The sequence below is a fragment of the Callorhinus ursinus genome, unplaced genomic scaffold (genome assembly GCF_003265705.2).
Source record: "Callorhinus ursinus isolate GAN/ISIS: 27379988/994484 unplaced genomic scaffold, GSC_fseal_2.0 scaffold12, whole genome shotgun sequence".
NCBI lineage: Eukaryota > Metazoa > Chordata > Mammalia > Carnivora > Otariidae > Callorhinus > Callorhinus ursinus.
Genome location: NW_027397074.1, coordinates 46992375 through 47019967, shown reverse-complemented (window position 1 = coordinate 47019967; position 27593 = coordinate 46992375). Strand labels below are relative to the sequence as shown.

The window sequence follows — 27593 nt, the reverse complement described above, 5'->3', positions numbered from 1 at the left end:
CGCCAGTTCTCCTCCCTGACCTTCAGACCTATATATGCAACCTTTGTCTTCACTTAGAAGTCTCATTGTCACCTTAATTTAGGAAGTCCAAATGGAATATGTTTAATATCTTCCATTCCAAATTTGCTGCTTTTTCATGCTTTCTATTTTGATAAATGGTGTCATCATCCATCCAGTTGCCAAAGCCACAGCCTGGGGTTGTCCTTCCTTCCTCTGATTTCTCTATCCCATATACAACATTGTGTCCCATCAATTTGTGAAATACCTCTTGGATCCAGCTGCCTTTCTCTGCCCACACCATCAGTAGCACAGTCTGGGCTGCCATTTCTTACCTGGTGGCCTCCAAATTCAGATATTTGCTTATCATATTTCCTCTGGATCATGTGTAGCTATCCCGAAGCCAGAGTAATCTTGCTAAAACAGCAACCACCAGTGTTATCATGTAAGTTTTCTGTTTAATGGTTCTGCATTATTTTCAAATTAATATCTGAACTCCCTAACATGGTACACCTGGCCTTCCATGAAGAACCCTAATTGCCTTTACCACCGTAGTGCACACCGTCTTCTCGACCATATTGCATGTACTTTACTTCCCCAGACAATGTGTGAACCTCCAGACCTTGCACCTGTTCCTTCTGCCCAAATCAGTTCCTTCTTTCTCCAGCACTTTTGCTTGCTACCTCTGATTCACCCTCCAGTTCTCCATGTTTACATCACGGCTTCCATGATGCTTCCTTTTGCCAGCCTGCCATGTGCTGCCAAGCACCTTATACTTTGCCTGTCTTGCATTAATGTGACTTGTGGTGCCCCTCCACTCAATTGTAAACTTGGTTAGGGTTTGATCACCTTTGTGTCCCATTCCCTAGTGGTATGCCTGGCTTAGCACAGGTGCTCAATAAAGATTTAAGGGGTGAGTCATGGGGGAGGAGTCAGCTGTGGGTGAATATGAAAAGGAAGTTTCTGGAGCCTTAACGGTTTGGTAGGAGATCTTTTTAAACTATGTTTTTTTTGCTTCTCTTATAAACTGCTTGCTCTTCCAAGGACATTCTTAGGAAGTGAAGCACAGAGTTATCAGGGAATTAGAAAAAAAAATTTAAATATCTTCATTGAGATGTAGTTCAATACCAAAATATTCACCCATTTAAGGTGTACAGTCAATATATTTCATATATTCGGAATTGTGTGACCATGACCAAAATTTAAGTTTAGAGCATTTTTATCAGTTGAAAGGGAAACCCAATGCCCATTTGTATTCATTCCTTATTCTTACCTCCCATTCTCCCTCAGCTCTAGGCAATCACTAATCTACTTTCTGCCTCTATATATTTGCCTATTCCAGACATTGCATATAAATAGGATAATACAATATGTGGTCTTTTGTGTTTCGCTTCTTTCACTTAGCATGATGTTTTTGAGATTCATCCATGTTGTAGCATGTATTAATATTTTACCCCATTTTATTGCCAAATAATACTTCATTTCATGAATATACTAGACTCTGTTCATCGGTTTATTGACCTTTGGGTTGTTTCCACATTTTGGCTGTTATGATTTATGCTGCTCTGAACATCCCTATGGAAGTTTTTGTGTGGACATATTTTTAGTATTTTCATTTCTGTTGATTGTATACCTTGGTGTGGAATTGCTAAGTAATGTGGTAACTCTGTGCTTAACATTTTGAGGATTGCTTAATAGTTTTCCAAAGCAGCTGTACCATATTAAATTTTCACCAACAGTGAACGAGGGTTTCAATTTCTCTACATCGTCAGCAGCATTTGTTATTATCTGTCTTTTGGATTGTTGCCATCCTAGTGGATGTGAAGTAGTAGTAGCTCATTGTGGTTTTGATTTGCATTTCTTAATGGATAAAGATACTGAGCATCTTTTCAAGTTCCTTTTGGCCATTTGTATATTTTCTTTGGAGATATGTCTATTCAGATCTTTTGGCCTTTTTTAATTGGGTTATTTGTCTTTTTTGATTTTTAAGTTTTAAGGGTTCTTGGTGCGTTCTAAATACTAGTCTCTTATCAAATATATGACTTGGAAATATTTTTTCCCATTGTGGATGTTGTCCTTTGCTTTTTTGATGGTGTTCTCTGAAGCACAAAGGCTTTTGATTTTGATGTAGTCCTATTTATCAGTTTTTTCTTTTGTCACTTATATTTTTGGTGTCATATTTAAGAAAATATTGTCTAATCCAACTTTACAAGATTTACTCTACGTTTTTTTCTAAATGTTTTATAGTTTTAGCCCTTACAATTAGGTCTGTGATCCCTTTTGAGTTAATTTTTGTGTATGATGTAAGGTAGCACTCCTCCTTCATTCTTCTATGTGCAGATATCCAGTTGTCTCAGAACCATTTGTTGAGAAGACTTGTCTTCTCATTGAATTTTCTTGACACCCTTTTCACTGTCAAGGTATTTTTGTCTTAATATTTTCAGCATTATTATTTTTATTTACCATATAAGAACACAGGTAAAAAATGATAATAATAATAATAACAGTAATTAGCATTACTGAGTCTTTACTAGGTGTCATGAACTATTTTAGGAGAGCTACCATTTAGTACTAACGGTAACTCTGTGAGATAGGCACTTATTATCTCCATTTTACAGAAAGGAAGTGGAGGCATGGAAAGGTTAAATAATTTGAAAAAGGACACACAGTTGGTAAGTGTTGGAGCCATGATTTGAACTCAGTCAAGCTGACTCTACAGCCTATGTTCTTAACCATTATGCTATGTCTGACTGTGTCTTGTTCACAGGAAACATAAAAATTTAAAACATTCAAAATTCTACTTCCCAGAGAACTACTGTCAGCATTTTCATATACATAGTCTTCCAAATTTCGTTCACTGCAAAAGAATGTTACAATGGGATTAGACTACACACACATTCTTGAAATGGCTTTATTACTTTTTATTGATATATATATATTTTTAAAGATTTTATTTATTTATTTGTCAGAGAGAGAGACATTGAGAGAGAGCGAGCGAGCACAAGCAGGGGGAGTGGCAGGCAGAGGGAGAAGCAGGCTCCCTGCTGTCAGGGAGCCCGATGCGGGACTCTATCCCAGGACCCCGGGATCATGACCTGAGCTGAAGGCAGATGCTTAACTGAGTGAGCCACCCAGGTGTCTGCACTTTGTTGATATATTAATGACTTTCCTTGTCCATGAATCTGCCTCTAAAGCATCATTCTTAATGTCTGCATAGTATTCTTCCATATGTTTTATAACGTTATTGATTTAACCAATCCACTATTGTTGGACATTTAAGTTGTTTTTTTTAAAGATTTTATTTATTTGACATTTAAGTTGTTTTAATTTTTCGTTTTATAGGCACTGTTCTGATGCATGGATTCTTTTATGTACTCTTCCAGTTTTTTCCCTAGGATTAGGAAAAATCCCTTTAGTGGGAATTTAAGGAGTATGAAAAATCTATAAAGCTTTTAATACATATTGAAAAATTATTCTCTGGGAAATTCCTATATGCTTACCATTGGTATTTTATATTTTATATCTGATAGGTGACTCTGATCCTATATTGCTTTAGTGTGCATCTTTTTGATTACCAGATTGAACATGTATCAACAATGATTATAATTTTTCTTTTGTAAATTAGTTATTTGTATTTTGTCCATATTTCCATCTAGGAACTGTTTATAAGCAAAAAAGTGTGAATCCTATGTCTTTTATTTTTGCTTTCCCTCTAGTTTATCATTGCTTTTAAAATTTTTTCTTATGATTTCTTTTGATGTGTGGAAAATTTTTCAGTAGGAAAATCTATTAGCAAAACCTAATATCAACCTTTTCCTTTATGGCATCTTTGCTTTTTAAAAATAAGAGGTCAAGGGGCGCCTGGGTGGCTCAGTTGTTAAGCATCTGCCTTCTGCTTAGGTCATGATCCCAGGGTCCTGGGATCGAGCCCTGCATCGGGCTCTCTGCTCCACGGGAAGCCTGCTTATCCCTCTCCCAATCCCCCTGCTTGTGTTCCCTCTCTCACTTGTCTCTCTGTCAAATAAATAAAAATGAAAAAATCTTAAAAAAATAAGAGGTCAAAATATTGTTGCCAGTACCTGGCTTCCATGTACTGAGGGAGGACATCAGAATAAAAAATAATTTTCCTTTATATTTCCCTGGCTTGTTTTATCTTAAACATTGGTTATCTGTATTCCTTTAGCTTACAGAGAAATAAAGCATCAGTTTAACAATTTGGCATTAAAAATGTTAGTGGTGGGACCGGCTGGGTTGGAGAAGTGGGTCACCTCTAAATTGTATGGTTTTCAGCAATATTTTCCTCTACATAGTTTGTAGACATTTAAATTTGCTCCTAGCATTTAGATGCGATATCTTAAAACTCAAACAACTGGTTTGTATGAGATAGTGTGGACTTTTACAGAAACGTTGGTTAGAAAAATCACAGACTATCCAATCATGAACTTCATTCAAGTGCCATCTCAACACAACATGGAGATTTGGGATTTTCTGCCTGAGTGAGCTGGTTATTCCTCAAGCAGTGGAACAATTTCCGGCCTCCTAATCTGGTTTGTTGAGATGGTATGGCCCCAGACTGCTTTCACACAGTTGGTTTAGAAAATGGATTTCCCCCCTATTTTTAATCCATTTTTCCATACATTTCTAATTTTGATTCCAGCTCCATGTCTGATTTATTCTTTTTTAGAGGACTAGAAATGTACCTGCCTTAATTAGAAGCTAATACTAAGTACTTTCTTTTGCAAGACACTGTGCTGAACACTTCATAAGCTTTATCTCATTTAATCCTCACAATAAAATATACTAGTTTTGTGCATGTTTTGTATAAGAGGAAACTGAGACGAAGTGAGATTAAGTAAACTGCCCTAGATCAAAGAGCTAGGAAATTGCTCTACAGATTCAAACCCAGGTCTCAGGCTGTATGTAGGGCTTTGCTATAACACATTGCTCAGGAGAGAAAAGGAGGTAAAGAACTTTATTGACTTTAAGCCTAGATGAAACCTTACCCATGTAGAGATAAACCCCAGTGCCTGTACATATTGGAAACCATTATTATTATAAGTGTTACTACATTTGTAAACACGTACAAACTAGAGGGTCACCATTTATACTGTCAGTTAAATATTTGATTCCTTATTTTGGTCATTTGCTCAGTAATACCTGCTTTACCTCTGCAAGTTCTAAATATACACACCTTGAAAGCTAGGGTTTTAGCAGCACACTTGTAATTGAGATTTCTTTGCAGCACTGCATACCCTGTCTCTTTTTGTGAACTGGGAAAATACGTGCTAGGAATAAAAGAGTACTTTCTAATCTTGGGAGTTTAAAAAAAAAACTTTGCTATATTTCTTAAAGATATAGTAAAATGAAAATTCTTGAAGGTTTTTGCTCCTAAATAAACCAGATCTGTAGGCATTATAACGATGTCACTTTTTCACAAACCATTGCTGTGAAGGTGTGATCTTTTGAGTCAGATTATATCAGAAGTTTTTTGTGTCACTGACTATATAGGTTTTAAATGTTTTTAAATTGTCTATTGCAGACTTGACATTTAATGCCTTTTGCATGTGAATTTTCCTCATTTTGTTTTCCAGAATCTCAGCAAAGTCCTTGTGTATCTTGCCTTTCTACTAATTTTTGCAGTGTTTAAGGCCATCTTTTCAGACTGGGTCTTCCACTCACATATTATAAGGATGCTACCCAGGCCTGTCTCTTTTCCTTGCACAATCCCATAGGCCCACCCATGTGTTCTGTGTGAGGGGACAGTAATTATTCATGCTTTCTTTCTTGAGGGTCTAAATTGCACATATGTAAAAAGACCTTTAAGTTGAAAATTTTGAGGGGTGTGTGTGTGTGTGTAAAACTTGAAATGTAGTTTTGCTAACTGCAGTTGAGGAAGGATTATATAAGTATAAGAAAACATTATTTTGCTGAGGCTGTATAACTAAACCCATTGTGTTAATAGCAGGGTAGGTCACAACTCATATTTGAAAATATGATTTTAAAGGATCAGAAAACACATTTTGACTTTCTGCCAATGCCCTTTTTGATTTAGCAAAACTCATTTACATGAGCACTATCTGAAATACTGAATAAGAAAGTGGAGAACACTCAGCTTTCTAGGTTCTGAAAATATGGATTGTATGTCTTGTCTTTCAAGGCAGCTTTTATAGAAAGTTAAAAAGTAAGAAAGAGTAACTTCATTATTGTGATTATTAATAATAACTATAATTAATTATTTCTTATTTTCAGACACTGAGTTAGTTATCAGTTGATATCCACAACAGCCCTGGGAAATAAGTGTTATGAATTACCATTTTGCAGTCTGAGAATGTGAGCCTCAGAGATAAACTTGCTTAAGATCACAAAGCTAGAAAGAGATAGAGCCAGGACTTGAAACAGAGGCCATCTGAATGTGAAATGAGTATTTTAACATCAGCTTTATTGAGTATAGTTCACACACAATCAATTGTACTTATTTAAAGTGTACAATATAAGTTTTAACACATGCATACACCCATGAACCCATTTCCATATTCAAGATAAAGAAATATCCATCACCTCCAAAGCTTTGCTCATGACCCTTTTAATGCCTCCCTCTAGCTCTGCCTTGCTCTCTCTCTCTAAATGTCCATTTCCAGTTATCTGCTTTCTAGCACTGTAGATTATTCTGCATTTCCTAGAATTTTACATATATGGATTCATACAGTTTGTATTCTTTTTAGACTGGCTTCTTTCACTTAGTATCACTGTTCTCAGAGTCATCCATGTAGCATGTATCAGTGCTTCATTCTTTATATTGTGGAATATTATTCCACTCTAGGGATTAAATGCCACAGTATTTTTATTCATTCACTCTCGATGGGCATTTGAATTGTTTTCATTTGGGGCTATTACAAATAAAGTTGCTAAGAATATTATAGGCAAGTTTTTGTGTGGACATAGACTTTCACTTTTGTAGTTTTCGTTTGGGGCTATTACAAATAAAGTTTTTGTGTGGACATAGACTTTCACTTTCATAGAATAAATACCTAGAAGTGGAATGGTTAGATCATATAGTAGATACGTGTTTAAAATTTTAAGAAACCACCAAACGGTTTTCCAAATGTGTGCCATTTTATATTCCTACCAGCAGAGTACGAGAGTTCCAGTTACTGCATAGCCATGAGGCACTCAGTCTTTTTTTTTTTTTTTTTTTGGCTTAAAAAAATTTATTGTTGTCATGTTTTCACCATCAAAACTTAGGATCTTGGTCTTTCCTCTTGCTTGTATAAGGCCAAAAGAGAGACATTGGCTACTTTGACAACCTTAAAGCGAACTCCAGGAATGTCACCGACAGCATGACCTTTGCGACCAAATCCAGCAACCAGAACCTCATCATTTTCCTCAATAAAATTCAAACAACCATCATTGGGTACAAATTTTTTTTGCCATTCTTGATCAGTTGGACCCTGACACACTTCCTGATGGCAGAATTTGGCTGCTTGGCTTCAATTCCTACTTTTTCCAGCACAATTCCTTTTGCATGGGAAGTGCCTCCAAAAGGGTTGGCCTTCAGGGCTGTGCCCAAATGGGCTTTCTTGTACTGTTTATCATGCCACTTCTGATCTCGTTGGTGGCTGCGGAGCTTCCTGGCAGTACGGAGACCGCGACACTTACCCATCCTGCCGGTGCCACGGGCCTAAGCAAAAGCGAGGCACTCAGTCTTTTTAATTGTAGCTGTTCCAATAGATGAGCAGTGGTATCTCATTGTGGTTTTAGTTTATATTTCTGTATCATCTAATTATGTTGAACATTTTTTTCATGTACATATATGCTACCTGTATGTATTCTTTGATAAAATATCTGTTCAAATCTGTTTCTCATTTTAAAGTTGTTAATTTATTATTGCATCTTGATGGTCTTTGTATAATTTAGACACAAATTCTGTATCAGACATGTGATTTGAAAATATTTTCTTGCACTCTGTGGCTTGCTCTTCATTTTCTTAACTGTCTTTTGAAGAAATAGATGGTCTTAATTTTGATGGAGTGTAGTTTATCAGTTTGTTGTTTTTATGGATTGTGATTTTGATGTCTCTTGTAGGTTGAATTATTTTTCCCCAAAAAAGATACTTCAGAGTCCTAACCCTTTGTGCCTCAGAATTTCACCTTATTTGTGCCTATTTGTACCTATAGGGTCTTAACAGAGGTAATCAAATTAAGATGAAGTCATTAAGGTGGGCCCTAATCCAGTATGACTGGTATCTTTATAAAATGGGGACGTTTGGATACAAAGACAAACATACACGTAGGGAAGATGATTTATAGAGACACAGGGTAAACATGGCCATCTGCAGGTCAGAGAAAGAGGCTTGGAACAGATCTTTGTCTCTTAGCCCTCAGAAAGATACCCAACCTGCTAACACCTTGGTCTGGAACTTCCTAGCCTCCAAAACTGTGAGACAATGAATTTCTGTTAAGCCACCCAATTCATGGCACTTGCTTATGCCATAGCAAACTAATACAGTGTCACAAGGATTTTCTTTTATATTTTCTTTTAGAGGCTTTAGGATTTGTGTTTAGGTCCGTGGTCCATTGTGAGTTGATTTTTGTACGTGGTGGTAAGGATGGATTGAAGCTTAGATTTTTGTGTATGAATGTCCAGTAGTTCCAGCCCCATTTGTTGAAAAGAGTAGCCTTTCTCCACTGCATTGCAATTTCATCTTTGAGAATCAGTTTTCTATATATCTGTATGTCTGTTTTAAGACTCTTATTCTGTTCTGTTGCTCTATTTGTCTATCTTGATGCTAATGCCAAACTGTCTTTGTAATAAACTGTGAAACCAGGTTGCATTTCCAAAGTTTTGAAAATCTTTGCTCTTTTCCAAAGTTGCTTTGCTATTTTAGGACTTTTCCATTTCCATATGAATTTTAGGGTCAATTTGTCAATTTCTAAAAAAAAAATTTCCCTCTCTAATTTTGATTTGGATTGTGTTGAATCTATAGATAAATTTGGGGGAGGTTTGACATCTTAACAATATTGAATTTTCTGACCCATAAACAGTATATCTCACCATTATTTTGGTTTCCTTTAATTTCTTTCAACAACATTTTGTAGTTTTTAGCATTCAGGTCTTAACAATCTCTTACCAGATTTATTATTATTTCATATTTTTGTATTATTATAAATGAGATCATGCTTATTTTAATTTTTTATTTTTTCCCTAAGTGTACAAACTCTTATGTCTTGATGTAAGAAGTTACTTCAATGATGGTTTATATACAGTGTAGTTTCAGTGAGTGAAGCATTAGGCTAAACTCTTCTATCTTAATGAAAGAAGATGGTACTTGAAGTTCTTTTATATTAAGTGGCATTCTTTTTAAGTTTCAACTTCTTATTGTTCATTTATCACATATAGAAGTACAATTGGTTGTTGTATAATGATCTTGTATCCTGTAAACCTGCTGGACTGATTAGTTCTAGTAGCTTTTAGGTAGAGTCCCTCAGGTTTTCAACATAAAAGATCATGTTGTCTATAAAGGTAGTTTTACTTCTTCCCTATAACCTATATGTCTTTTACTTTTTCCCTCCTGCTTTAATGTACTGGATACAATCTCCAGAATAATGTTGAATAGAAAGTAGTGAGAGGGGACATCCTTGACTTGTTCCTGATCTTAGGAGGAAAGCATTCTGTCTTTTACCATGAAGTATGATGTTAGTCAGGAGTTGGCAAATTTTTTTCTGTAAAGAGCAAAATAGTAAATTTTTGGCTTTGAGGGCCATATGGTTGCTGCTGTAACTGCTTGACGGTGCTGTTGCAGTAAAAAGCAGTCATATCTTCCTCACACATAGGCACTGACATTACTTAGCTAGATACGCAGGTGGGATTCTCTGTAGATCTCTGATGTTTTCTCTTTCTGCAGTTCTTCTTTCTCAGGTAGCCTGTCCTGCACATTCTAGCTGCCTTGGTCTCTTTGGAATTTCAGCGCTGTCTCCTAACTTGGGGAGTGCACCAGGCTCCACCTGGGTTCCCCGCCCCTGCACTGAGCCCTGGAAACTTTCTCAAGGCAGTGAGCTCTGGCAATTAGACAGCTCCCCTTGTTTGTTTCCCGTGTCTCAGATACCACCCTTCGTTGCCTGTTCTTTGTTGCCTTGATGTCCAGTGTCTTGAAAACCACTGAATTATAGATTTTGCCCATTTTTAGGTTGTTTCTCACAGGAGGGTAAATCTGATCACTGATATTCCAGACCCGAAGTAGGTAATCATTATTTATATTACTAGCTATTTTGATTATTTATCTTAGGATAAACCTTAATGACATATGAAAAATAATAATTACAGTCATTTTACGGTTCCTTTCAGTGGCCTCTTTTCCCCATATTTCTGATCCCAGCCAAGAGAATTAGTAATACAACTGATCTGATTTACAATATTCTACAAGCCAGTGGGCTGACGCTTATGTTAGAAACAAAGTACAATTAGGAGGCCAGTGTGGTAGGTGTGCTGAAGTGGCTCTTTGGGGGAAAGAGTTAATGGGGCATATGTGAGGGTAAAGTTTGTTTCTGAGGACGCAAGGCCTGTGTATAGACAGAAGTATTGAACAGACAACGGCATGCAATTAACTCTGACACAGGTAAGTTCTATCTCTGGATCCTAATAGAGTTAATTAGACAAACTTAATGGAAAATAGGGTTGCTTATGGGATTCCAAATTCTGGACTCACTGTTTTAGTCATGATGCATGTACTTGAATATTATAAAAATAAGGTAAACCTTGGAAAACATGAGGCTTTGATCACACCAAGGATTATCATAGAAGGTGAGTGGGGAGGAGAGAAAGGGAGACCACCACCACTGAATGTGCCAGACACTAGACATGTTCCTATTCTTGTCCTGCCATATGGCCGTGAAGCAGGAGGTGGCAGAGCTGGGATTGACGCCTGCCCAGGCTGACTCCATAGATAGAGCACTTTGTATCATGGTGGCCCTTTGTTTCTGACTGCATTGGTTGACCCCAAGGGCCACCACGTCTTCCTGTTTCTCATGTCTGTTGGCCATATGTGCACTTTATTGCCAGTGCCAACCATGTTTCTCTTTCATACCCAACTTGCTTGTTTATGGAATTGTATCATGTTTTTGTTTCCTGCGTCTATGAGCAGAAAGAGAACATTCCAATATTGAGCTCTTATCATCCTATGGGAAATGGCCTCAATCTGTCTTGTACTGCTCGCACCAACTGTAAGGTGATGGACCTAGCAGGGAAGCCCTCCTTGAACACCAGGCTTCTGATCCAAGACACCCATCCACGGGTTGTGTCTGAAGGATCTGGGACCCAGGCCATGGTTTATGTCCCCTGTAAACATCCACTACTATAGAAACATTTCTTTTACTCTTGTATCCCCTACCCCTTGAATTGTATAGCATGGGAGAGCATTTTGTATTTAAGTGTGAATAAAACAATTTTTCTAAATTAATCAATGTAGAAAATGTTAATTCTTCTGAGAGCATTGCACCCAAAAAGTGAAACTGCTTCACCAATTTAATGTACCAGAAGAATAAGAGAGAGTCATTTTCAGGCAAAGACGTAGAAATCAATTACTTGTAAAATTTTTTAAATTCTTTTTTTTAGGTGATTTTATTTCTAGATTAAGTAAATCCCCCTGTGCCTTTTCTTACCTGATGTGCTTCAGTTAGAACCAGTGGAACCAAAAAAAGGGGACAGTAGACCTATCATTGATCTGCAGAAAAAGCATGCCACTAAAGAAAGCCAGTAATGACATTTTAAAGAAGTGACTTTTGAAAAAAAAGTTATCCTGAAAAATCTGATTTAAGTCTGGCTTGACTATTTCAGTGTATCTGTGGGTACCAACTGAATTTGTGCAAAATGTCTTTAAAATGACTGCATTCAAAGATGAGAAATCAGCAGTTGACTAGAAGCAATCCCATAAATTCTGGCTCTGTGCTTGGTGGCAGATGTGAAGTGTCAGTTCTGAGCTATACCTTTCAAAGACACCAGCCAGTATGGTGTAGCTTCTTGCTAGTGTGATTGGAGGAACTCCTTCTTTTATACTTTTATGAACAGGCCAATGAGGGGGAGAGGGAGCTCATTAATTGTGAGGTTTGGGTGATGTCCCAGAATCTCAGCTTCCTTGTGCAGTTGTGAAGATGTAACAAAGTGGTGTGAGTAAGGGTTAGTGGGCACTTGATAAAAAAGAGCCATGTATGGGGCAATGATGAGAGTTTATAAACTCAGGGTTTGGATGAATCTAGTCTGGTTCTTTGCACCCAAAGTTCAAGTTTCAAAAATGCTCTATATCCTAGAAAGCTCTATGGATTAGTAAAACATTAGTAACAGTGATAGATTGTAGGATATGCACTTTGAGGCCAGGGAAGCAATGTTTTATACATTTTCATCCTCTATAGAAGCTGGAACCAATACGAAAACATAGTGTGTGCCAACTAAAGAATTATTGATTATTGGAAATCAGAAGAGACCTCATTTTTCTCTTATATCAATCTAGAATTCCTTACAAATGGCTCTTTGAATATATTGGGAAGTGTATTTGGTTCTCAGTAATTTGGTATTAAGGAGAATTTACCTGTGGTATGTGTTTGGACTTTTTCTGTGGCATGTGATAGAAAACCCATTTTTATAATGGTATAAGAAAAAAGAGATAGTTTATTAACCAATGAATTTGAGAATCAGAGAGTATCTTGGCTTTAGGTGTGGCTTGATCCAGGTGTTGAGATGAAGACATCTAGGCCCCGTGTCTCACTCTGTTTTCCCACACTCCTGCTCCACAAAGGCTCTGTTCTCTGCCAGGCTTAGTTGTTGCAGCTAGACCTCATGTACCTCCAGGTTCAGTCCAGCAGACTGAAACATTATCTCTACTAACTCTTGCCCACATCCCGGGGCTTACTTGGACTGCAGAAGCTTGGGCCACATGTCCATTCTATAGCAGGTCCTGTGGAGGAGTGGGTCAGTGTGCACACTGGCCGGGTCTGAGTGAGACATTCCTTCCTGGAGCTGGCAGTCTGGTTCTCTCAAAGCAGGAGACCTGAAAGTGGGGATGAGATGAGTTTACTACTGCCAGAAGAAAGGGGGGGGCAGACATCAGGTGGCCAGTTTACAGTAAGTATTCACTCCATCTGTGGACCTTTTGGTTGCCTTCTCCAGGCATTTTCAACTCACTCCTCTGCCAGTAAAGTTTAGAGAAGGGATATTATCCTTAATGAGGTAATGACAATTCAAAATAAACTGTTTTGTTATATGAGTCCTATTTGTTTTCAGGTGTCTTGGGTGCCATTTAAACAACAGAGGCTTCCCCCAAGTGTCTAGACTACACTCAAGGGTCTGACAGGATCTCTCTAGGGATCTAGGGATTTGCATGGAGTTGAGTTCAACTTTTCATGATCCATCTTAGCTGTGACTTTCTGGAAAACTGAGCATGTGGTTCTTCCACAGAGCTCTGCAGAGATATGAACAGAACGGTAAGATTAAATTCTGTGCAAAGGGCAATCTTTGCATGAAGCCCCTTCTCATCATCCATATTTCACCTCATAGGAAAGGCCTTCCTGATTCTTCTTATGAAGAATTCTTCTTATCATTACCTGAAATAAGCTTTTGTTCAATTTTTTTTTGTCAGTCTTTTCTCTCTAACATTAAACTCCATAAGAACAAAAAATGTTTTCTTTCTTTTCTTTTCTTTTTGGATAGCACAGTACCTGGAACAGTGTGGCACAAAGTAGGCACTCAACAAACAGTAGAGAATAAATGAACAGCTCTAAGAACCAGTCTTCTGCCTCCCTAGGAACAAACTGTCCTTTGTAAACATGACGTTGGCTCGAGTAACTACAGTGGTGGTTGAGTCCAGCCACAGCTGTGTTGTAATGGCTGGGCCATGTAGTGTAACGAAGTTACTAAGCTCCCAAAGTTTGTGCTTTATCCCAAAGACATATTACTGGCTTTAGGCAAGGAGTGAATCTGGCTTCCGTGATAGATGGGGCTTACAGTTAAAGACAATAAGCATTGTAGTATGGTGTGTTTTATCTTGAACCACACAATTATATCTGAGGACAAACGTGATTGCACTATATAGAAATGGAATAAGGTTTGCTATTGGTGCATTCTTGGAGCTCACAGTCTCACAACCTGCTTGACAGAGATATCAACTTGCAGAATTTTGCCGGAGTGCCTGGAAAAGAGTTAGAGTTTCCTTTGCGAGTACCTCTATGCGTGCCTCCCCGCTCCCACCAAGCTGTAAGAAAGAGAACTGATTTGAGGTATTGCCCTTGTTAAAGGGGATCTGCCTGTCCCCATTGCAGAGACAACCTGTTGATTGGATCTCTGTGTAGATCTGTGGCAGCCTGGGCTCTTTGATGAATTGTATTCATTTGGTCAAATGTGTTGGCTTAAACTTTGCAGAAATGAAGTTGAATGAGCATCAAAAGAAGCTAGAGGGCTGATGGTTTAGCACATGAGTGGGCCTCAGAGAACAAGTTAGCTTTATTTATAGATATTGCTTTTATGGTGAACTATCTAAAAAGACATCCACAAAATGAAAAGAAACCAAATTTCAATTTTTAAAATATTGCTTGGGGTTATCACTCTGTGAGTCTAAATGATTCAGAATTTCTCATTCCACTTTGACATTTTTAACAAACATGTATGAGGACCTTCCAAGTATTAAGCATTGAGGATATAAAATTGGGTAAGATACAAACTGTGTTGACTTCAGGAAGAATTCAGTCTAGAAAGGAGGCAGATCTGCACACAACTCATTTTAGTGTCTGTGCTAAGTGGTATGATATAGTCTGTTCAAAATACCATAGGATGTGACAAGTAATTCTTGGGGTGGAATGTGTGTGCGTATGTGCGCGGGCGTGCGTGTGTGTGTGTGTGTGTGTGGTGTTTATGGTCTTGCTATGACTTTTTATCTCTAATAATAGAAACAGTAAACACAACCAATGTTCATTGAGTACTTTTTAAGTCAGGCAGCTTTCTAATTACTTATTACCTTTTATCTCATGTAATCCTTGTAGTAGACCCTATGTGGTAGGTACCTGTATCATTCTCATTTTGCAAATGAAGAAACTGAAGCTCATAGAGGATCAACTTGTCCCAGGTCATGTGGCAGAACCAGTATTTACCTAGGTGACTGTTGTCAGCGGCGGCTGCGCAGAACCGCGGTCCTCATGTTTCCGTGCTGGTTGGCAGGATGCTCCCGGAAGCGCTCTCTGTGGTTCATATGGGGTTGTTTTCTTCCCCTGCAGGTTACTCTGTACTTGTATGGAATCCATGCACATGTGTGTGCCCCTAAGGTGACTTTACTGGTGTGAGGATTGATTTTAGGTGTTAACTTCACTGGCCCTGGGGTTCCAGATTAAACATGTTTCTGGGTGTGTCTGTGAGGCCGTTTCTGCATGAGATGAGCGTTGAATTGGTGGACTCAGTCAAGTAGATTGCACTCCCCAACTGGGTGGTCATCCATCTGGTTGAGGGCCTGAATTGAACAAAGGGCGGAGGGAGGAGGAATTTGCCTCTCTTTTTCTTGCCTCACTGCTTGCGCTGGAACATCTCATCTCATTTTCTCCTCCTTCTGGACTGGGATTTATGCCATCAGCTTCCCTGGTTCTCAGGCTTTCAGACTGGAACTAAATGACACTGATGGCTTTCTTGGGTCTCCAGGTCTCCAGCAGATCCTCCATGATTGCCTGAGCCAATTCCTTGTAATAAATCTCCTTTTATATATGTGTATGTGTATATATATTATATATGTATATCTCCCATTGGTTCTGTGTCTCTGGAGAACCCTGGCTAATATAACAGGTAGCAGGGGGAAATCTTACTATATATGTGCATAATGAAATGATGTTTGTTGGTCTGATTTAGAGAGCTCACTTAGTAGTCCCCACTCTGGTTCTCACTGGGTTTTCAGCATCAGTCTCAATGCTGGCACTGAGCTCAGTCTACTGTGTTTTAATGTGCTCGCCACAGCTGGTGGAAGGTTCTGCCTGGGAGCCTTGGGGACCTGGATTTTGTTTGAGCTCCTCCCCCAACTTTTTGACTTTTGGCTTCTCAACATGACCTCCCTGGACCTCAGTTTCCACATCTGCAACATGGAAATGGGATATGTTTGCTCCTTCACCCAGGGGGTGGTTGGGCAGGGCAGTTCTTCCTGTGTGTATTGGTTCAGTCAGTTAGTCTGTGATGATGATCTCTGCAGGAGGGGCTGTAAGCCAAGGCCAGTCCAGACAGGAGCTATTCTCATGGAGCTCACAGCCCCCCTGGGGAGATCTGATGCACATGAATAAGCTTGAGCACAGTTACTACTACATACATAGTTATTATACAAATAATCATACAATAATTATTAGTTACTAATTATACAACAGGTTTTTAAAAAAGATTTTATTTATTTATTGAGAGAGAGAGAGAGAGAGCAGGAGGAAAGGCAGAGGGAGAGAGAGAATCTCAAGCAGACTACTCCACACTAAGTGTAGAGCCCCACATGGGGCTCAGTCTCACGACCCTGAGATCATGACCTGAGCTGAAGCCAAGAGTTGGACGCTTAAATGACTGAGCCATCCAGGCGCCCCTACAAGTTTTATTATACATATAATGATAGTAGTGGTGATAGGCAGCTGTTACTTACCAATAACTTTCTATGTACCTGGAAAACATGCTTTTATTTAGACATTAGAATGAACTTCTGAGGGGCGCCTGGGTGGCTCAGTCGTTAAGCGTCTGCCTTCGGCTCAGGTCATGATCCCAGCATCCTGGGATCGAGCCCCACATCAGGCTCCTTGCTTGGCGTGGAGCCTGCTTCTCCCTTGCCTTATACTGCTCCTCCTACTTGTGCTGTCTGGCTCTCTCTGTCAAATAAATAAATAAAATCTTTTAAAAAAATAAAAATAAAATTAAAAAAACATTTAAAGTAGTACATATGCATGGTATAAAATTAAGACATACAAAACTACATTAAATGAAAAATTAGTCTCCTTTTCACTTTAGATCTCTTAGTCCTACTCTCCATAGAAAACTCACTATAAACATTTTTTTGTGTCCTTCAAGAATTCTTATTCACATATGGGCAATATACGTACATCTATTCTTTTGCACAGGTGCAACCATTTTATGTACAATTCTATACAAAAAAAAAGATCAGTCTCTACCTCCTTATTTTATTTTTTTAAATTTTATTTTATTTACCATGCATTACATCATTAGTTTATGATGTAGTGTTCCATGATTCATTGTTTGCGTATAACACCCAGTGCTCCACGCAGAACGTGCCCTCTTTAATACCCGTCACCAGGCTAACCCATCCCCCCACCCCCCTCCCCTCTAGAACCCTCAGTTTGTTTCTCAGAGTCCATAGTCTCTCATGGTTGGTCTCCCCCTCCGATTCCCCCCTCCTTCCTTTTTCCCTTCCTACTATCTTCTTCTTTTTTTTTTTTTTAGCATAGTGTATTATTTGTTTCAGAGGTACAGGTCTGTGATTCACCAGTCTTACACAATTCACAGCGCTCACCATAGCACATACCCTCCCCAATGTCTATCACCCAGCCACCCCATCCCTCCCACCCCCCACCACTCCAGCAACCCTCAGTTTGTTTCCTGAGATTAAGAGTCTCTTATGGTTTGTCTCCCTCTCTGGCTTCATCTTGTTTCATTTTTTCCTCCCTTCCCCTATGCTCCTCTGTCTTGTTTTCTACCTCATTATTTTTGATAGTGAATAGTACTCTTTCTCAGAGAATCAGTAGGTTAAAAAATCATATTATGTGAAGGTGTTCTGTAAAAGTAAAAATGATAAGAAGTGACTATGACCCTAAGAACTGGGCAGCGTATTGGAGCTTGAGCTAAGGGGCTTCAGTAAAGGACTCTGGATTCTGGGGCAGCTTGATGATCCAACAGAGGCTGCAACGTGGCTTTGTGGATGTGCAGGTGAGTCTGGAGAGGGTTTTCCTGGGCATGTGTGTGTCCAGGGCTGATCTTGGGCCCCTGCTCTGTAATGAAAACACTGATTCCCACCCTCCTGGCTGATATCTGAGGCTGGTGGGAGGGTCTTACACTGGTTAGGATTGGCTTGGGGACAGAGTGGGACAGAAGCAGCCAATGACAGAGACCTGGGACCTGGGTTGTCCTCTTGGGCCTCTGCCTTCCCACACCACTTTCCTGCTCTGTGTTTTTTTTCCTCTTTCTACATTTCCATCCCTCCCTTTCCACCCATATTCTCACCAACCTTCACTGGTAAAATCCTGCTTTAAATTCAAAATCTTCCCCAACATCCTCGTAGCTCCTTCTTACAGTACTGGGGGTATGGCATGATAAGAGCTAACTTGTGAATTCTCACTACATTCCAGACACCGCTCTAAGTTCCTTACATGAATTTACTCACTGAATCCTTATCACCATCCTGTAAAAGACTATATCCCCCTTTTATAGATGAGGAAGGCTGAGGCACAGAAAGGTCATACCTTTGATGAGTGGTGAAGCGCAGTTTCAAATTATGGCAGTGTGATTCAACTGTCTGACATAATAACCATAATGGCTATTATTTGGTTTTCACAGTGACCTTGAAGTAGGTGTGGTTGTCTCCATTTTCACAGATAAGAGGCAGAACTGGGTTTTTCCATGCAATTCTCATGTTCTTTCCCCTCTAACTCACTGCCCCTGTACATACGTCTCTGACATAGAAGCCCTCATGCCTGATCTACCGACCACTACTGGGGTCTCTTTCTTCTCCCAACAATAGCCACACTTGGCATTGCTCCTGGCATATGGCAGGCACTCAGTAAGTAATTGTGGCACAATCTGTCTGTCTCTTGGCGGCTCTATTTGTGTGCAGGTTCCTTACCTTACCTAAACTTAGAGGCATGTCTCACCACATATAATTTTGAAACTATATACAGAAAAGTATAAAGACTTGTGATGACTTATTGTGGACATGTCACCTGGAGTTCATCTGCGTTCTTGCTTGAAAGTGTTTTTACATTCATGGAGGAGTGCTGTTCCCTCCGTGTTCTGGACCTGGCATGTCATCAACATATAATAAGGCATCAATGTCACCTGGAGCCTGTCGTGAGCTGCGTGGGAAGTGGCTGCGGGGTCCAAGAGCTGTGGAACTGCAGGGATTCCCGGTGCTTCTCCCAGGCTCTGCTGTGCTCTGTGGAGTGTGGTTGGCACAGATCCTCTGGCCGAGCCCGTGCCTGGCTGTGCGGACTCTGTATGGGTGTTTGGATGGAGTTGTAGTAGAGTGTGGCAGTTACTCTGGCTCATTTACCCACGTGCATGTTGAACAGATGATGTGCCCTTATTGAAGGGCATATTTGCATATTAATGTGCCTGCATTTTGCTTCTGAGCCCTTTATTTCCTTAGGACTGTGCCCCTGAAGTTTGTGCTTAGGTCTGAGAATGCCTATAAGTTCTAGCCGTGCCCATGTCTGTTATAACTGTCCCCTAAGCAGTACCAGGCACACATTTGAGCAACCATAAATATTGAGTGAATGGACGGTCATGTCTCTAGGGAGTGAGAAAGGTTCTGGGTAGGAAAGAGTTTCTGAAAATGCTTCACCTATATGGGTTCCTCTATTATTGAACCCCAACATTTCCTTCATGTTTCAGTACTTGCAAATGATTCATGGTGTTTCTGACAGCCCAGCCATTAGGAGGTGGCATAGTAACTTTGGCTGTGACCTTCTTGGTTGCATTAGCTTTTACATAGAGAGTTGCTAAAATTAAACTGTTGCTTTGGCTTAGTGCTGTTGACCTGCTTTCATCATCTGAGAAAATGTGCAGATATTAGAAAATTTGCCAAGGGCTGGAATTTGGCTGTGGAAATGAATTTCAGATAATCCTCCCTTTAGCTAAAAGAGCTTCTAGTATTATAATTTGCATGTGTTAACCAAATTGTTAATTATGCACAAAGCAATGTATATGGTGACTAAATTACCATAATTTTGTTACGAATGGTCATTTTCTGCTTTAGTCCCTTTAATTGTATTGTGAACTGTATACATGATCCTGTAGCATTCTTTTTTTGTTGTTGTTTTTATAAAGATTTTATTTATTTATTTGAGAGAACATGAGTGAGCCCAAACAGGCAGAGGGGCAGAGGGAGAGGGAGAAACAGACTCACTGCTGAGCAGGGAGCCTGACATGGGGCTTGATCCCAGGACTCCGGGATCATGACCTGAGCCAAAGGCAGACGCTTAACTGACTGAGCCACCCAGGTGCCTCTGTAGCATTCTTTAATTTAGTTTAACAGTTCTTTTGTGGATCACTAATATAAACTCACAGTTGTACCTAGATGTGTAAAAGCATAATTGATGATAATAATCCAATGTATTACCTTGGCCCAGCACAGAGTCAGACATATGGGAAAGGATTGCTAAGTATTTAGTGATTCATCTAATATACGTACATCCATTTTTCCATCTGGTGATAGTGCTATTAAAAATATTTTTTAGCAGCCATATAAAAGTATTTTAGTTATTTTTTTAAGTAGGTGATATTTATTCTTATATATTTCAGATTTAAATTATTGCTCCAGAGCTCTATGATACAGATTCTGGAATCCCAATTCATTCTTGTCTAAGCATCTGACGAGGTTCACGATGTATGTTTTCTTTGAGACAAAGAATTGGCTTTGTCTATAATCATGCCTATAGCTGGCCCTCAGTATGGAGGTGGGATGGCCCACTATCTGGGTGAGATAGTCAAAAAGTTGTTAATCCCACCAGTTGGCAATGAGTCCTATAGCAACTCCCAGATTGTGGTTGAGACCATTGTGAATCTAAGAGGCCAGCCACCATTCCTTCATTTTCTCCAAGTTTTATTGTTGCATCTGGCCAGCAGTTTATTTGGAACATCATAGTATCTTATCTACACTCTCAGTAGAATGCCTTCAAGGGCATTATGTCTCTGACTTTTGTTCCATCCACATGGAGACCTGAAGCCAACCATTGTGAGTGGGGATGAGAAATGGGAGACGGAACCAACACTTCTTGTGCACCTGGTGGTCAGGTACTATACAAGATCGTTTACCTGTGTGATCTCATTTGATGCTCATGACAACCTTAGGAGGTAGGTACCATCACCTCCATTTTAGAGATGAGGAATCAGAAGCTTCATGTGCTTAAGCAGCTTGACCAATGTCCTAGTTACTAATTTGAACTTAGATTTGCCTATTGAGAAATCCACACTCAAAACTTCTATGCTGACTTGCTTCAAGTAGCACTGTTATTTTATGTTTTATTAATATTTGTCAGTCTATCCATCCATCTTTACATTTTCATGCAATGAATTCCTCCTAAATTCAGTGCCAGGAAGACCTGTCTTTCTGTAAGCTGGTAATGCTCCCTTTTATTACATCATGATTTACATCATTTACTTCTCATGATTTTCTTTTTGCTTGACTGGAGAGCCAAATTGAGTACTTAGTTGTAATAATCCTCATCTCTGATTTCTGGTATTATTATTTCCCCCTTTCTATCTAGAATTTTACTGCTCCCTATTCTCTTAACTGCCTTGTAAACTTCCAGATTATTTCTTAAAGTTAAGGTAGAGTTTATAAAATCATCATAACATTTTTCAAAGTTAAGCCATTTTACTCATCTTGGACATGAGCTTAACAATGTTCAGCAATAAGGAGATACTGGATCAGTTTAAACAATACTTCCACACACATGTGTGTATAGAAGTGTATGCAAGCGCATGCACATACAAATATTAGGAGGGCATGGCCTGCGAGCCTCCTGTCCATGACCCGCTTTGGTCTGTCTTGTGTGACATTAGTCTCACTGACTATTCTTTAATCGCCTGATCAGAACCAACTACACAGTGTAATGAAAGATCATCCATCCAAAGGACATTTTCACTCTTACTCCTCTAACCGCCCCCCCCAACCATGTGAAAGCCGTTTTTAAAAAGGCATTTTCTGAATGAAGACTTTACAGTAGGTCTGTGACCTTGAAATTTAGTTTTGGACACCGCTGTAGATGATCTGTATTAAGTCTTTCAGCCTATAAATTACTATTATACATGAGGGCTGGGCCTAGAGCAGGGCATGGACAGAGTGGGAAACTCTCTCCCATGCAGGGACAAACCCATATAGTAATCATGATGGTTCTTCAGTGAATGCTCCTTCAGCCTCTGCTGTGAGGTAGACATTTTATGTTGCCAGATTCATTCTCTAACTTGGGTTTCATACCCAGTCAGTTCATGGAGGAGTGTGTGTCCTGAAGCATAAGGAGGCAGATGGTTCTGAAGGCTGGCACAGGGTGGGAGCTTCCTGCTGAACAGATGTCCCTCTTGGGGTAATGCTTGCTGCCCAATAAACCTATGTTTTCTGGCACCTATACCCATTGCCAACCGTTCTTTCACCTTTTGAATAGGCAACTTGTACCTCAAGTACATGGCGGGGGGTGGAGAGATGCACCAACCAGAAGCTGTGAACAAATACAAAAGCATTTGTTTAGCCTAGATGCTGCTGACAGTTCAGTATTGATGCTTTTTGTTTGTTTTGGTCCTAAGATTTGGTACTTTTGCTAGGAGACCCGTTGGCCTGTCGGCTATAAGCAGCACTCTGTATAGATATAAAACTCCCTCCATGAAGTTCTTTAGGGAATTACAAAGTTGAGTAGAAAATCCATTCTTGTTTATAAGAAACTGGTGATCCAATCAGCTTTTTCAATGCCAAAACCTAGAGGGAATGAAAAGCAAACGAAAAACTCCGAAACAACTCTTTAGTTCATAATTAGGAACATAATATAATTATGTTATAATTTTAAACATAATTTTAAAATGGCTTACTCTTAAATGGATTTAGATGCAGAGTTGAAAAATGTAAGAATGTTGGGGAAATATTCTCTACTGTAGAACAGGACTTCGGGGCATTGAAGGTGTGGTAGAGAATGAGTCACTGAAGGTGGATATGTAAGCTTGTATTTTGGCTCCTTAAAAATTGCAAAATGGATTTATTTGTCCATTTAGTATTCTACAAAATAGACCTCCAACCAAAAGGGGCCTCACTGGGCTCTCTTCCTTCCCCTTCCCCTCCCACTATAATTCTAGGAGACCCTTGGGCAGTAGTTACCTGTAACAAAAGGGGATTCTCAGGGGAAAGAAAAAGCTGCCTTTCTGAATAAGAAAAAAAAATATCCAAAATAGTATCTAGAAACAAGCATATCCATGAATGGGCAAAGATCATCTGGGTTATTTGGGGCTTCTCTCCAGGATGATTCTGTTTAGGATACAGGATGGAAAAACATTGATAGATGCGTTATCATGGTCCAGTCAGTCCTGCCATGTGGGTTTTTGTTTCAAGGCTGAAAACCCAAATCATTACAGACTGGCTCCTGCTACATGTTGATGGGACCAAGGATTTTGCTGTAATATGGAGTCCTTGGTAAACAAGCACTCGCTAGTACCTGTTGCCATTGTTTTACAAGCCAGTTAAGAATGGTGACTAAGCAAGCCTCTAACAATTGTCAGTTACTGTTCCCAGGTTTGCATAAAACTTAGGTTGAATTCTCTCCTTTTGTAGATGTTCTTTTATCGTCTGGGGATCCTGAAGTTTCCTGATCCCTAATTGTTAGACATGTAAAACTTGATGGCTGAAGGAGAGTGGGAAAATGGTTCCTAGGTTCCTTCTGATTATGATGAGGCTATTGAGAACTCAATTTTTTAGTTCAAAGATGCCATACATTTGATAATCCTAGTTGGATTTGGTAACCTTGGTGTGGACAGGGAGGATTTTACAATTTGCCCTTATCAAATGCGAGAACTGAGAGAGAGGTCAGATTGTCACCCAGCTCACAGATAGCAAATCTACTTTCAAACTAGTTTTTTAATTTCCAAGTTCAGTGCTATTTCCATTAAGCACATTAGCACTAAAAACTAGTACTTTCTATTCTGAAATGCTTTGATTATGAATTTGTCTAAAATATTCATTCTTTTTATAATACGGCAGTTTAGATAATATTAACACAGATCCAGATCAGAAAACTGAGGCATAAAGAAATTTGGGGGCTTGCTCAAGGCCATAAAATGAAATTAGAGGCAGAGCATCAAGAGAATTGTGGCCCTTCTAGCACACACATCAATTGTTGTTTGCCTTTGTGTCTGGCTTCTTCTGTTTTGGAACACTTGCTGCTTCTTGTGATACTGAAGGAATATAGTCAATGGGACTTCGGTATCAGACACCAACAGTGATTCAGCGACATCATGGACTTTCCACTTTCTAGTTTCTTTTCCTTGGGGGGCTCATGATTTATTCTGTCTTCTACACGAAGTGGTTGGGAAGACGTACTGATAAACTGGTTGTGTGCTTTTCAGCGTAAATACTGTCGAAGAAAGGAAAACTCAGGACTATTGCATTTGGCCAGTTACAAAAAGGTTTTTGTTTGTTTTTAAGAGATCAAGTTTGTCCATCATTTTCTTTTTACTGATCAGGAAAGAGATTGAGAGAGATGAAAAGACTTGTCAAGGTCACAAGATAAGTTAGTGAAAGTTTTAAGGTCACAAATAAGTTAGTGGAAGCTTTAGGATCAGCACTTAAGCCTTCTAATTTTCTGTTCTAGTCACTTTTTACTCTTACATCTTTGCATATATTAGCATTCCAATTATTTATTATTTTAATGTTTCTTACTGTTTTACAAGATTTTATGAGACTCCTCACTCCAAAATTTCTTCCTTTAATTTCCCATACCAAAAGCTTTTATATCTATAAAATATTATGTTGTGTAATAGAGAAAAAAAATTAGATTTTTAGAGGATATCCATCCATTCTCCTGATTTCTGACTGATCCCTTAGGACATCTGAACATATATGCCCTGAGACCCTATGTCTCCCTTTCTTGTTTTTCCTAAATTACAGTTCCCAATACCTGCCAAGCGTGGTCCTCTGGAACTGTTTGCTCTCTTCCCCTGAGGCTAGCTCAGACTGTGATCCTTTGCATACCCCAGAATGTCTTTAAATCAGCCAACTTAATTGTTAGCCTGGAAAACAGCAATTATCTATTGGGTTAAACATTCATACTGAGTGATCAGGAATGATAATGTTGGAGTTCAAACAGATAGGAAGGTCACTGCCATTCTCAGTCTCAGACATAGCGGAGACATATTCAAAACACTGTTTTTATCTCCTCAGTGTGAAGCCACTTAAATATTAACCAGTACATATTGGCTTGTATTGGAAGACAACAAAAGCATAATTATTGGATAAGAAAAGCTCCTCCAAGAGATGTTCCCAGAGCAACTGGCATAAAGTAATTAGAGTTTAACTATTACAGACAATACACTAAGTAGGTACTGATTGTATGGTGTGAAGATTAGCGATCAGGACTTCATTGTGTTACATATAAAATGCCACTGGAGAATGGAAAACAATAAAACTTCAACTGGTTATAATTGATATTTATACAGTGTCTTCCTCCCAAGATCCTGAGAAGTGCTAGCAAGCCATCATTATCTGTCATCTCTGTGTGGTGATGAACAATAAGGGTTTAGCAGGTTTGCTTAAGAAAAGAGTCACAGTTATTAATATTGGTGCCATAATATTTAGAAACACTCTTATTTACACACCTAAAATGTCACCATTTATTCCGTTCTGCTGTTAAGCCGTGGAATCCTCCGCTCCCCCATGACTGCGGGACTTTGTCCTTGGCTGTTCCCTTCCCTCTCACCCTCCTCAGACCCTCCTAGCCTGTGGATTGCCACTGAAGTCTCAGGACCACCTCCCTGCCCCCCAGAGAAGTCTTGCCCCAGTTGATTGGGGAGTTCCTGGGGATTTCCCATATGTGACGAAATAATTCTTTCATGGTTTTCCTCCCTGAAGCCTTTCTTCCCTGATGTCCACGGTGCTTGCAAATGCTAGGTCCTAGTGCTTCATTCATCCTGGCCCCATGGTATCTCCTTTAGGAAAAGGGCTTCCCTGAACTGGTGTAGATTCCTGATTCTCCTAAAAGTGCAAACTCTGGTGTCATCCCAGTGGGTGTTGTGGTTCCCTGGGTGTCACTGAGCTGAAGCCACATGTGTTCTATGCATACACGAGAAGGGTTTCCTCTTCTCCACTTGCTCACACCCTGGGTATCCTTGTGCAATACTCTTGGAGCCTGTGAACACAGCCCTCCTCTGCACTGGGCTCAGGCCTGGTGTGTGGGACCCCACTAGGGGACAGGTACTCTTTCTCTCTCTGTACTCACCCCTGACCCCAGGGCCTTTATCAGGCCAGGCAGATGAACTCATGGAAATCGGTGTCTCTAGGCTGCCTCCCTATGTCTTTTCCAGATTAACTGGGAGGTCTGGAACCAACTAGAAACCCTGTAATATATAACCAGCCACAAAGACGATGGCTTTGTGACTGTCAGAAGAAACACTATGATTCACACTCCAGTGGTCCAGGGACAGAATGGTGAGCAAGAATTTACGGGCCGTGTCAGTGGAAAAGGAAACAAGCTGTTCAGTAGATTGCTTAGTGCTGGTGGAAAAAGAAGCCAGTATTTAGTGAGTTCTTACTATTCACTGGGCCATGTACTTAGTATTTACTGATTTTATGCACACATGTACATATACACATAATACACACGTGCACACACACACACACACACACACACAGATGCATTTCATTTAGTTCTTTTTTTCAGTCCTACAGTGGAAGCCAATTTCTTCATAGTCCAGGACAGGTAATAGGTTCAGAAAGCAGAGGGAAGAATGGAAGGGAGCCAGTATTTACTGAGTCCCTACTTTGTGCCAGGCATTTTGGAGGTACCAGGTATGTGCTACCTTATTAATCCTTACAGCCATTCCTGCTTTGTAGGTAAGGACATGAAGACACAGAGAACGTGATTTCTTGATGGCCATAAACTTAGTAATTGATGAATCTGTGATTTTGACTTTGATCTGTTCGAGTTCAAAGCCTTAGCTCTCTCCTTTGTGCAGCACAAGGGCCCCAGAGACCCCACTTAACTCTGTACCCACCATACCTGTTTCCAACCTTTGCCTCAGAGGCCCTAACCTCATTTACTTAATCAGAATCAGAACTCTAGGCCTCTGAACTTAACCCTTGCCCATATTCTCTCCATGGGGATATTGTTTGATGTGGTGACTAGATGCTGTAGTGTAATAGACTTTTGAGGGCGAGCCTGGGAACCTAGGCACTGTTAGATAGCATCTCTGTAGGGAAATGCATGTCACATTCCAATTAAGTGGCTCACAAATAAACTCTGACTATATAATACACATTCAAATACATATATATATAGTAAACTTTGAAAATTTGTAAGTTGGATATTCATAGCATAGAGTTAAATTTATTAAAATATAAAAATGTTCTCATCAGTGTGCAAAACTTGGCCAAGTGAGAGGACTGAAGGACCTGGGAGCCTCACTCGCTATCTGGAGGCAGCTCAGAGTTGCTGGTAAAAAAACATGTAAGAGGCTCCTTGGTACAAGGAGCAAACCGTAGCAGTTTAAATATAAAATAAATATCATAGTAAGATCTCAATGATGTATTGAATTTTTCTTTTTCTTTTTTTTTTTTAAGAGAGAAGGTGTGGGGAGAGGGAGAGGGAGAGGGAGAGAGAGTCTTAAGCAGATTCCCTGCTGAACACAGA

General features: G+C 39.6%; 1 protein-coding gene and 1 pseudogene across 9 annotated transcripts in view; one reads left to right on the top strand and one right to left on the bottom strand.

Moving 5' to 3' along the window:
* The window catches only part of PDE1C (phosphodiesterase 1C), a 648442-nt gene that overhangs the window by 368948 nt on the left and 251901 nt on the right, over positions 1 to 27593 (top strand). The gene's annotated exons all lie outside the window — the stretch shown is intronic.
* Positions 7195 to 7670, bottom strand: LOC112825039 (small ribosomal subunit protein uS12-like; annotated as a pseudogene).